This window comes from Salmo trutta, chromosome 37 (genome assembly GCF_901001165.1).
Source record: "Salmo trutta chromosome 37, fSalTru1.1, whole genome shotgun sequence".
Classification (NCBI taxonomy): domain Eukaryota; kingdom Metazoa; phylum Chordata; class Actinopteri; order Salmoniformes; family Salmonidae; genus Salmo; species Salmo trutta.
In genome coordinates, this window is record NC_042993.1 from 11,779,521 (window position 1) to 11,792,870 (window position 13,350).

At 42.4% G+C, this 13,350-nt stretch overlaps 1 protein-coding gene across 1 annotated transcript in view; it reads right to left on the bottom strand.

The window, feature by feature from the left end:
* Positions 1-12,907, bottom strand: part of LOC115177528 (uncharacterized) — a 32,275-nt gene extending 19,368 nt beyond the window's left edge. The window contains exon 1 of the mRNA XM_029738402.1: positions 12,380-12,907. The gene's annotated coding sequence lies outside the window, so the exon portion shown is untranslated. The remainder of the gene's footprint in view (positions 1-12,379) is intronic.
* Positions 12,908-13,350: the final 443 nt, after the last annotated feature.

A 13,350-nucleotide genomic window follows, 5' to 3' on the forward strand; every position in this document is an offset into this window, starting at 1 on the left:
CCCTGCTGGTCCTTTATGAACATTTGAACATCTTGGCCATGTGCTGTTATAATCTCCACCTGGCACAGCCAGAAGAGGACTGGCCACCGCTCATAGCCTGGTTCCTCTAGGTTTCTTCCTAGGTTTTGGCCTTTCTAGGGAGTTTTTCCTAGCCACTGTGCTTCTACACCTGCATTGCTTGCTGTTTGGGGTTTTAGGCTGGGTTTCTGTACAGCTCTTTGAGATATCACCTGATGTAAGAAGGGCTTTATAAATACATTTGATTTGATGATGTTTTTCAGAGGCAGGGACTGAGAGATTAGTCAGGGTTGAGGAAAAGATGAACAGAGCCAAGTACAGAGATCCTTGATGAAAACCTGCTCCAGGATGCTCAGGACCTCAGATTTGGGCGAAGGTTCACCTTCCAACAGGACAACAACCCTAAGCACATAGCCAAGACAATGCAGGAGTGGCTTCGGGACAAGTCTCTGATTGTCCTTGAGTGGCCCAGCCCGAGCCCGGACTTGAACTTGATCGAACATCTTTGGAGAGACCTGAAAATAGCTATGCAGCGACACTCCCTTTCCAACCTGACAGAGTTTGAGAGGATCTGCAGAGAAAAATGGGAGAAACTCCACAAATACAGGTGTGACAAGCTTGTAGCGTCATACCCAAGAAGACTTGAGGATGTAATCACTACCAAAGGAGCTTCAACAATTTTTTTATTTTATTTAACCAGGTAGGCTAGTTGAGAACAAGTTCTCATTTGCAACTGTGACCTGGCCAAGATAAAGTAAAGCAGTTCGACACATACAACAACACAGAGTTACACATGGAATAAACAAACATACAATCAATAATAAAGTAGAAACATCTATATACAGCTTGTGCAAATGAGGTAGGATAAGAGATGTAAGGCAATAAATAGGCCATGGTGGCAAAGTAATTACAATATAGCAATTAAACACTGGAATGGTAGGATGTGCAGAAGATGAATGTGCAAGTTGAGATACTGGGGTGCAAAGGAGCAAGATAAATAAATACAGTATGGGGATGAGGTAGATAGCTCATCTGTAAATCCAAATCCTATGTACAGGTGTGGTGATCTGTGAGCTGCTCTGACAGCTGGTGCTTAAAGCTAGTGGGGGAGGTAAGAGTATCCAGCTTCAGAGATTTTTGCAGTTCGTTCCAGTCATTGGCAGCAGAGAACTGGAAGGAGAGGCAGCCAAAGGAAGAATTGGCTTTGGGGGTGACCAGTGAGATATACCTGCTGGAGTGCATGCTGCTATGGTGACCAGTGAGCTGAGATAAGGCGGGGATTTACCTAGCACAGACTTGTAGATGACCTGGAGCCAGTGGGTTTGGCGACAAGTATGAAGCGAGGGCCAGCCAACAAAATCGTACAGGTCGCAGTGGTGGGTAGTATATGGGGCTTTGGTGACAAAACGGATGGCACTGTGATAGACTGCATCCAATTTGTTGAGTAGAGTGTTGGAGGCTATTTTGTAAATGACATCGCAGGATCGGTAGGATGGTCAGTTTTACGAAGGTATGAGTGACGGATGCTTTGTTGCGAAATAGGAAGCTGATTCTAGATTTAATTTTGGATTGGAGATGTTTAACTTTTTTTGGGATAGGGGGCAATATTCGGAATTTTGGATGAAAAGCATGCCCAAAGTTAACTGCCTGCTACTCAGGCCCAGAAGCTAGGATATGCATATAATTGGTAGATTTGGTTAGAAAACACACTAAAGTTTCCAAAACTGTTAAAATAATGTCTGAGTATAACAGAACTGATATGGCAGGTGAAAACCTGAGAAGAATCCATCCAGGAAGTGGGATTATTTTATTTTTGTAGTTTTCTATTGAATGCCATTACAGTATCCATTGACTTAGGACTCAAATTGCACTTCCTATGGCTTCCACTAGATGTCAACAGTCTTTAGAAAGTGTTTTATGCTTGTATTCTGAAAAATGAGAGAGTAAGACCACTTTGAATGAGTGGACCATTCAGTGTCCCAGAGGTTTTCGTGCGCCCGACCGAGAGCACGCCTTTCTTGTTTTCCTTTTATATTGACGAAGCTATTGTCCAGTTGAAATGTTGTTGATTATTATGACTAAAAACAACCTGAGGATTGATTATAAACATTGTTTGACATGTTTCTACAAACTTTACTGATACTTTTCAGATTTTTCATCTGTCTGTTATAACTGCCTTTGAGCCTGTGGATTACTGAACAAAACGCGAACAAAACTGAGGTTTTTGGATATAAAGAGGGACTTTATCGAACAAAACAAACATTTGAGTGAATGGGAGTCTTGTGAGTGCAACCATATGAAGATCAAAGGTAAGTGATTAATTTTATCACTATTTCTGACTTGTTTAACTCCTCTACTTGGCTTGTTACTGTTTGTAATGATTTGTCTGCTGGGTGCTGTTCTCAGATAATCGCATGGTGTGCTTTCGCCGTAAAGCCTTTTTGAAATCTGACACCGTGGTTGGATTAACAAGAAGTTAATCTTTAAACCGATGTATAACATCGGTTTTATGAATTTTTATGAGTATTTCTGTTTTTGAATTTGGCGCTCTGCAATTTCACTGTTGGCCATGTGGGACGGTAGCGTCCCACACCCCCTAGAGAGGTTAACCAACAATGCAGCTAAGAAAATATAGTTAAGAAAATATTTACTAAAACAAAGAGGCTATATACACAGACAGAACAGGTTAGTCAAGGTAATTTATACATGTAGGTAGGGGTAAAGTGACTTGGCGCTCTGGTACCGCTTGCCGTGCGGTAGCAGAGAGAACAGTCTGACTTCGGTGACTGGAGTCCATAAACAAGGTAGCACAATTCATTTGTGTCTAAAGCATTGACAATGTCAATAACAACTAATGTGGTTGCTGTGATAGTGCTGTACCCTGGCCTAAACCCAGATTGATTTATATTCAAAATACAATGCCCAGATAAAAAAATTAAAAAATGGTTATTTACCAAAGATTCAAGAATCTTGGCTAGACAAGGAAGCCTGGAGATGGGATGATAATTATCAAGTTCACTACTATCCCCGCCCTTATAAAGTGGCAGCACATAAGTTGTTTTCCAAACTTTTTGAATATTTTCTGATAATGTTAGATTTAAGATATGGCTTACTGAGCCAGCCCCTGGAATTATTGGAATCTATAGCAAGTAAGGCATCAGGGACTTATTTTTCTGTGAATTGCTGAAATGCTAAAACTTGAGTAACATTTTCTGAGTCAATCTGCAAAATTCCCAAATCAGCATTTAGCCCACTCTTAACTTGTTGGGGCTAGGGGGCAGTATTTACACGGCCGGATAAAAAAACGTACCCGATTTAATCTGGTTACTAATCCTACCCAGTAACTAGAATATGCATATACTTATTATATATGGATAGAAAACACCCTAAAGTTTCTAAAACTGTTTGAATGGTGTCTGTGAGTATAACAGAACTCCTATGGCAGGCAAAAACCTGAGAAGGTTTCATGCCGTTAGTGGCCTGTCTGACAAGGAGTCGTTCTTCTTGTCTCCGTTTATTGAAGAGTCAGGATCTTAGCTGTAACGTGACATTTCCTACGGCTCCAATAGGCTCACAGAGCCCGGGAAAAACATGAACGATTACGAGGCAGCCTCAGGCTGAAACACATTATCGCCTTTTCCAAGTGGCCCATCAGAGGACAATGGAATTAGGCGCGTGCCCGATTCGACCCCGTGCAATATTTTCCTTCGGCTGTTTAGCTAATTGCAGATTCCCGGTCGGAATATTATCGCATTTTTACGAGAATAATGGCATAAAAATTGATTTTAAACAGCGGTTGACATGCTTCGAAGTACGGTAATGGAATATTTAGAAATTTTTTGTCACGTTATGCGCCATGCGCACGACCGTGATTTACCATTCTGATAGTGTCTAGAACGCACGAACAAAACGTCACTGATGGAACATAACGATGGATTATTTGGGACCAAACCTACATTTGTTATTGAAGTAGAAGTCCTGGGAGTGCATTCTGATGAAGAACAGGAAAGGTAAGACCATTTTTCTTATAGGAAATGTGATTTTGGTGAAGGCTAAACTGGGTGGGTGTCTAAATAGCTAGCCCGTGATGCCGGGCTATCTACTCAGAATATTGCAAAATGTGCTTAATCCGAAAAGCTATTTTAAAAATCGGACATATCGAGTGCATAGAGGAGTAATGTATCTATAATTCTTAAAATAATTGCTATGCTTTTTGTGAACGTTTATCGTGAGTAATTTAGTAAATTGTTAGTAAATTCCCCGGACGTTTGCGGGGGGTATGCTTTTTCTGAACGTCACATGCTAATGTAAAAAGCTGGTTTTTGATATAAATATGAACTTGATTGAACAGACATGCATGTATTGTATAACATAATGTCCTAGGTGTGTCATCTGATGAAGATCATCTAAGGTTAGTGCTGCATTTAGCTGTGGTTTGGGTTTTTGTGACATTATATGCTAGCTTGAAAAATGGGTGTCTGATTATTTCTGGCTGGGTACTCTGCTGACAATCTAATGTTTTGCTTTCGTTGCTTTCCCACCGAACACTTCCGGTGAATTTACTAAATTACTCACGATAAACGTTCACAAAAAACATAACAATTATTTTAAGAATTATAGATACAGAACTCCTCTATGCACTCGCTATGTCCGATTTTAAAATAGCTTTTCGGTGAAAGCACATTATGATTTCTGTGCGCACTGAGGAACGTGTGCTTCTATTACGCACAACAAAAATGACAGACATAGGACAGACACTCGGAACTCCGACATAACCTAGGAAATACAAACAAAGGAAACCATACATTGTAGTAAATCAACAGAACTTCTACAGTAAGAATTGAAAATTGAAATAGCGCACAGACCAGATCTACCGCTTCTTAAACTTGCTTCAATGAGAATAACACATTTTTATGCAAATTTGGTTGCCCAAAAAGTTATACAGTGGGGAGAAGAAGTATTTGATAACCTGCAAAAATCAGCAGTGTTTCCTACTTAAAGCATGTAGAGGTCTGTCATTTTTATCATAGGTACACTTCAACTGTGAGAGAAGGAATCTAAAACAAAAATCCAGAAAATCCATTGTATGATTTTTAAGTAATTAATTTGCATTTTATTGCATGACATAAGTATTTGATCACCTACCAACCAGTAAGAATTCCTGCTCTCACAGAACTTTTTGTTTTTCTTTAAGAAGCCCTCCTGTTCTCCACTCATTACCTGTATTAACTGCACCTGTTTGAACTCGTTACCTGTATAAAAAGAGACCTGTCCACACAATCAAAACAGACTCCAACCTCTCCACAATGGCCAAGACCAGAGAGTTGTGTAAGGACATCAGGGATAAAATTGTAGACCTGCACAAGGCTGGGATGGGCTACAGGACAATAGGCAAGCAGCTTGGTGAGAAGGCAACAATTGTTGGCGCAATTATTAGAAAATGGAAGAAGTTCAAGATGACGGTCAATCACCCTCGGTCTGGGACTCCATGCAAGATCTCACCTTGTGGGGCATCAATGATCATGAGGATCATCACCTGGTCAATGACCTGAAGAGAGCTGGGACCACAGTCTCAAAGAAAACCATTAGTAACACACTACGCCGTCATGGATTAAAATCCTGTAGCGCACGCAAGGCCCCCCTGCTCAAGCCAGCGCATGTCCAGGCCCGTCTGAACTTTGCCAATGACCATCTGGATGATCCAGGTCTGATGAGACAAAAATAGAGCTTTTTGGTCTAAACTCCACTCGCCGTGTTTGGAGGAAGAAGAAGGAAGAGTACAACCCCAAGAAAACCATCCCAACCGTAAAGCATAGAGGTGGAAACATCATTCTTTGGGGATGCTTTTCTGCAAAGGGGACAGGACGACTGCACCATATTGAGGGGAGGATGGATGGGGCCATGTATCGCGAGATCTTGGCCAACAACCGCATTCCCTCAGTAAGAGCATTGAAGATGGGTCGTGGCTGGGTCTTCCAGCATGACAACGACCCAAAACACACAGCCAGGGCAACTAAGGAGTGGCTCCGTAAGAAGCATCTCAAGGTCCTGGAGTGGCCTAGCCAGTCTCCAGACCTGAACCCAATAGAAAATCTTTGGAGGGAGCTGAAAGTCCGCATTGCCCAGCGACAGCCCCAAACCTGAAGGATCTGGAAAAGGTCTGCATGTAGGAGTGGGCTGCAGTGTGCGCAAACCTGGTCAAGAACTACAGGAAACGTATGATCTCTGTAATTGCAAACAAAGGTTTCTGTACCAAATATTAAGTTCTGCTTTTCTGATGTATCAAATACTTATGTCATGCAATAAAATGCAAATGAATTACTTAAAAATCATACGATGTGATTTTCTGGATTTTATTTTAGATTCTGTCTCTCACAGTTGAAGTGTACCTATGATAAAAATTACAGACCTCTACATGCTTTGTAAGTAGGAAAACCTGCAAAATCGGCAGTGTATCAAATACTTGTTCTCCCCACTGTATATTGCAGCTGTAATATTCTTGACCAGCAAACAATTTTTGGAGCTGCATATTTAAGGTAATTCTCTCTCCCCACAATTTGACATTTGCGCTGCACACAATCCTATAGCTGTACAGCAAATTAGCAATCTGTTCGCTAGCTCACCTGACCTGAGTTGAGAGTTTGCTGGTCCAATCAAAGGGACGAGTGCGAGTTTCACTAGCCAACTTGTTGCAGGTGTTTTTGCAAAGGCGGTTCTCCAGCTATGTGTAGAGTAATCCACAAAGACTGCCACAAAATGAGTGACAAAACATTAAAAAACCTGGCCAGATAATTTTAAGTCAACAGTCTCAAGTCAAAGTCGAATCTCCAAGTCAAGTAATTTTCTATTAAGTCGAGTCTCAACTTAAATTTGGGAGTCGAGTCAGACTCGAGTCCAAGTCATGTGACTTCAGTCCACAACTCTGCCTCTTAGAAATGATGAGGCTTAGATGTATGCATTTTCACATCTGACAAAGATAACTGGACAGTGGTCACTGAAATCCAGTGAGAAAACTCCACTAGCAACATATTTATCTGGAGTATTTGTCAAAATAAGTCAGGTTTAGCTCAGAGCAAAAATAAAATAAAAAATAAATAATTTTAAAAAAATTATAATACTACTACTACTACTACTACATATATATATATATATTTTTTTTTAAATAAATATCGGCCATAGACCTTCCGAGTGGCGCAGCGGTCTAAGGCATCGCAGTGCTTGAGGCGTCACTACAGACCCGGGTTCGACCCCAGGCTGTGTTACAGCCTGCCGTGACCGGGAGACCCATGAGGCAGCGCCCAATTGGCCCAGCATCGTCCAGGTTAGGGGGAGAGTTTGGCCGGGATTTCCTTGTCTCTAGCGACTCCTTGTGGCGGGCCGGGCTCCTGCAAGCTGATTCTCGATCACCAGCTGGACGGTGTTTCCGACACATTGGCTTCCGGGTTAAGCGAGCAGTGTGGCTTGGCAGGGTCGTGTTTTGGAGGACGCATGGCTCTCAACCTTCGCCTCTGCCGAGTCCGTAGAGGAGTTGCAGTGATGGAACAAAATGAACAACAAATTGGATATCCCGAAATTGGGGTAAAAAAGGGGTAAAAGTACAATTATTATTAAATTTAAAAAAAATACAAAATAGCCCATAATTAATAGTTCAGATTTACCATACATAGATGGCAATTCAGATCAAACAAATCCACAGATGACGCAATCTCAATCACACGCCACAAGGCCCTTTCCCACCTGGACAAAAGGAACACCTGTGTGAGAATGCTGTTCATTGACTACAGCTCAGTGTTCAACACCATAGTGCCCACAAAGCTCATCACTAAGCGATCGACCCTGGGACTAAACACCTCCCTCTGTAACTGGATCCTGGACCTCCTGATGGGCCACCCCCAGATGGTAAGGGTAGGCAACAACACATCTGCCATGTTGATCCTCAACACTGGGGCACCTCAGTGGTGCGTGCCTAGTCCCCTCCTGTACACCCTGTTCACCCACAACTGCGTGGCCAAGCACAATTCCAACACCATCATTCAACACCATCAAGTTTTGCTGACGACAACAGTGGTATGCCTGATCACCAACAACGATGAGACAGCCTATAGGGAGATCAGACCTGTCAATGGGGTGCCAGTACAACAACCTCTCCCTCAATGTGAGCAAGACAAAGGAGCAGATCATGGACTATAGGAAAAGGAGGGCCGACCAGGCCCCCATTAGCGTCGACGGGGCTGAAGTGGAGCGGGAGGAGATTTAAACACAGTTCCAAACACGTAAAAGACACCCTCTCCCCTCAGCCCTCAAATTAAGTGAACACTGATGCCGTACCATGACGTATGATGAGTTGACACAGGTAGGGCAAGGGGAAAATGAAGGAATTTTAAATGGATCGCCCGTGCCTGGAAATGCGTCACTATTTCGTCCAACGGTTGTTTCAGTCATGATGGTACCACCGGTGGCTGTTGTGTGTGCTTTATATGCGCTACAGTCAATTATGACTGCATTTCAAATCTTTGCTAGAAGACAAGGCATCTGCTGACAACGAATGCTAGCCATCCGACGATATCAGGTAAAAGGAAAATAACAAAATGTACAAGTGTGATGTTACTAATGCATACAACTTTCCCTGACATTTCCGAAAGCTAACCAAACAAAAACATTACTTTTACGATACGTGTTCCTGCCGTCATGTGCGTTAGTAGCACAATTTCTAACTTACTTACATTAGTTTTTACTTAAACCAATATCAATATAAAGAAGCCAACATACATAAGGTTCTGGCAGCCTTTACATACCAGTTTTTGAATTATTGCGGAATGAACAGAATTGTACATTTGCAAACTCGATCACAAATGAGGGATGAGGGGATTACGTTGCCAACTTCCCTTGCTTGGCTGATTGTTTGGCCCGATGGCAAAGATGGCCGTATCGGTGCTCATCGGCCTTTGGACATAAACATTACACAAGTTGGAAATCGCAAATTCAACAATGAGTGGTTTGGAAGGAATCAGTGGCTAACTGCAAGCATTGAAAAGCAATCACTAGCCTGCTATTCCGTGGAGTGGGTGTATGGTCCAAGTTTAAGGGTCTCTTTTCCAAGCTTAAAAGGATAAACATTCAACATTGGTCATGCTGTCAATACAGCATGACTTCTGCCGCATTCAAAACAACTGGAAATTCAGAACTGGGAAATCTCAGACATCAGTGAGTTCAAGACAACTGGAAACTCGGGGAAAAAACTAGCTCAGACTGGGAAAATACGTTTGAACGGTCATTCAACTCAGAATGCCAAATCGGGAAGTCGGGCCTATTTCTAGAGCTCCGACCTGAAGATCACTGACATCATCATGATTCAACCCTGTTTGTTTCCGAGTTCCCAGTTGTCTTGAAAGCACCATAAATCCAGAGAACGCCAGACTTTGATGACAAAATGTCCCCACAAAGGACCGCTGTGCCACCTTCCTGTTCAAGTGAGCACAGGACAACAAGTTGAGCCCAAAAATGTATTGTATGCTGCTGCATAAATGATGTAATATGACAGGGAGATATGTATACTGCAGCTAAGAAAGTAATACTAATTGTATGTTGTGTAGTAAGCTGTTAGTAGCCCAAGTGCATCACCCTAATAATTTGGTCTATTCACACCACTCTTAATTTCACCTACTGTTCTGACTTGGTGGTGCACATGTAGCCTATAGCCTGTTTTAGAGAAAAGTCATCATTGAATATTTTAAGAGCTTTCATTGTCTGCTTATATACCCCCTTTATGTATCCTGCAGTTCTGACTTGGTGTACAGGGAGAACACTGTAAGAAAGGTCCATGGTCTGAATTCTGTCGCTGTACATTTCAAAGTGCTGAACAAATAGTTATGACTACATCCGTCCTAGCTCGCACATTAATGTCTTAAAATCGCAATTACGGATTGCCTCTTAACCGCTTGTTGTCCCCTTATGCCACGGTTTGTACATGTCAGTTGTCAGAAGAAACCACATTTGGTTAAGCAAGTCAGCCATATTAGCAGTTTTTTTTAAAAGGCAGTAAATGAGGCTGAATGAACTGTTTCGCTGCCAGACAAGGCTCCGCTGATAGTCAGGTGTAGCAGTAGTAAGGTGTTGGGACAGCTTTCTGTAGGCCCTAACAGTTAGTGGGAACCGTTTGTCACCGTTATAGTGCAATGTATTGTTTACTGTTGTAGTGGCTTTGCTGGCATGCATTGAAGAAAGAAATGTGTGCCCCACCGAGATTTACATGCTAAATTCACCACTGCGTATAAGATGGAAGTCCGCTGGGTGAACGAGCAAGACAAAAGATTTAAGTGCCTTTGAACAGGGTATGGTAGTAGGTGCCAGGCGAACCGGTTTGAGTTGGTCAAGAACTGCAACGCTGCTGGGTTTTTCACACTCAACATGCTCCCATGTGTATCAATTATGGTCTACCACCCAAAGGACATCCAGCCAACTCAAATCAAAGTTTATTTGTCACGTGCGCTGAATACAACAGGTGTAGACCTTACAGTGAAATGCTTACTTCCAGGCTCTAACCAATAGTGCAAAAAAGGTATTAGGTAAACAATAGGTAGATAAAGAAATAAAACAGTAAAAAGACAGGCTATATACAGTAGCGAGGCTATAAAAGTAGCGAGGCTACATACAGACACCGGTTAGTCAGGCTGATTGAGGTAGTATGTACATGTAGATATGGTTAAAGTGACTATGCATATATGATGAACAGAGAGTAGCAGTAGCGTAAAAGAGGGGTTGGTGGGTGGGACACAATGCAGATAACCTGGTTAGCCAATGTGCGGGAGCACTGGTTGGTCAGCCCAATTGAGGTAGTATGTACATGAATGTACAGTTAAAGTGACTATTCATATATGATAAACAGAGTATCAGCAGTGTAAAAAGAGGGGTGGGGGGGGCACAGTGCAAATAGTCCGGGTAGCCATTTGATTACCTTTTCAGGAGTCTTATGGCTTGGGGGTAAAAACTGTTGAGAATACTTTTTGTTCTAGACTTGGCACTCTGGTACCACTTGCCATGCGGTAGTAGAGAGAACAGTCTATGACGGGTGGCTGGGGTCTTTGACAATATTTTACCCAATAGGCTCAGACTTGTTTCCATCTACGCAGGTTGGCACCCATGTCTCACTGGGTCATGGCACCAACGGACCTGCTCTGATATGGATCAGGGTGTATACACCTAGTATAACAGCAAGGTGTATACAACTAGTTTAACACTGGTGTTAAAGCAGAAAAGCAGCATGAACGTATCTGCACTATTTTTCAAGTGACTTAAGCTGCATACTCAGAAACACAATTTTATAATGGCAGGGGTGTTTGATTTCCTTACATTCGCATCATAACATCAATAATGCCATACTTATATTAGTAACTAGGCCTAACCTGTGTGGTGACAACAAAAACATGTTTCAGCTTTCTGCATGCAGAAATAAGATATCATTTGGCTAGGTTGTCTACTGCAACAACAAAAAAAAGGAAAAAAGGAATTTACTACAATAATCCCAGTGTAGCAGTATTTCCATCACACACCTACCTACATGGGTTACACAGTTCAACATGTACCCATGCCTATCTCTACTTCCCAAACATTGAGGAAACGTGAAACTTGATCTAAGTAAATTGATTTAGCTATTCTCTGGTTAACAGTACACGGAATAAGGAATTGCGTGCCGTTTAACATAAACTATGCATGATATCATGCATTTAATTACCTCGCTAGTTACAGGTCACGTCAATGTACCATCCAGGGGTGTCTTCATTATGTCTTATAACTTTAAGTTTACCGTTTAAGAACCAAGCGGAACGACGAGGGCCCAACTGAAGATGAAAAATGTTTGGAGTTGAGAGTGAACGGTTTCAAACGGTTTGCAACAGAATCGGCGTAATTAATGTATACCCCAGGTAGGTTTGTATGGAATTGCTAAAGTACTTTTACTAGCAACTACAACAACGTTAGACCTTACCCACTGCCACTGGGCACACACCGGTTAAATCAACGTTGTTTCCGCGTAATTTCAGTGAAATTACGTTCAACCAACGTGGAATGTGCGCTGAATTGACGTATGGTCTGTGCCTAGTGGGTAGGGGTGAAGCCCCAGCCAGGTCGCCAGAAAGCAGAATGTCTGAAGAAGCATGCATTTAACTAACCACTCAATAAACAAAATAACTCTAAATAATGGTTTCATGTCAGTGGAAAGGGTGGCATCACTTGCAATGCTTAAAATGTGCTTATGTTCGCTTGGCAATTGTCATCTACTGCCTCCAGGCAGGCTAGCTAACTAGCTACTACCATACAAACTACAATGGTTCTAATCTAGAACTCAATTCAGAACCGCACTCACCAGGCAATTCAGTTTTGCGTGCCGCCGTCCTGACTCCTGTTGTTATCCACGGTCCCACGATGCTTTAGGTAACTACCTAGCTAGACATTTCCGTGAACATATTGATAATTTGGTCGTTTTTCAGAAATGTCTTTTTCTTGTTTTTCTCTTTATCGAATCACACAATGTGCCCGAACCCCGGGAACATTTATGACTCTATGCTATTAGAACCAATGAAAAGGAAGGAGAACCTTGCAAGTACCCGCCCTACACGTTCTATGGCTGCGCAGTACAGCTTCTGCGCACATCCTGCCGCGTGCATCAAGGCTTCTGTGTGATCGCTATGCGTGCAGGACGACGGCTGCTACTGCGGAGAGTGCCATGACTCCGTTCGCTCAAAAGCAGGCGACGACTGCTGTCCTGTGTTGCTCTCCCCACTTGTGTTGTTAAGAACCAATGTGTAATCCCATCTCAATTTCAGAGCAGCCCGTTAGGTTGGTCTACATAGCAGAACAACAACCAGCAGTCTACCTGCTTTAGGTCTGCCCTGGATAGCTTCTGCCTAGTTGCCACCATCTTGGTTGCAAGAATCAAGAAGGACTGGAGACAAAATGGTGGCTTTATTTTTTTTTATGGGCTCCAGCAACGGCACCACTTTACATCATACCAGTGAAGTGAAATACCAAAATGACATGCCATGTCCTAGTAAGGACAGTATTTCAAGCATATAGTAGAATTTGTACAAAAAAATAAAGGGAAACCACTCGTGTCTTCTATGAGCAAGCCTGGGCCACATGTAAGAGCCTTACCATAGACCAGTTAGTGCTATTCACTGTCTTTTGGGGTATGTTTATTCCAAAACCAACTGCAAATCCATTATATTTAACCAAGCAATAGGTTGGAATGGTGCTATTGATAAGATAAAGTCTACACCGGGGGTTGAGAACATCATGGATTGTCAAGGACCTGTACACACCACTCTTTAACCAACA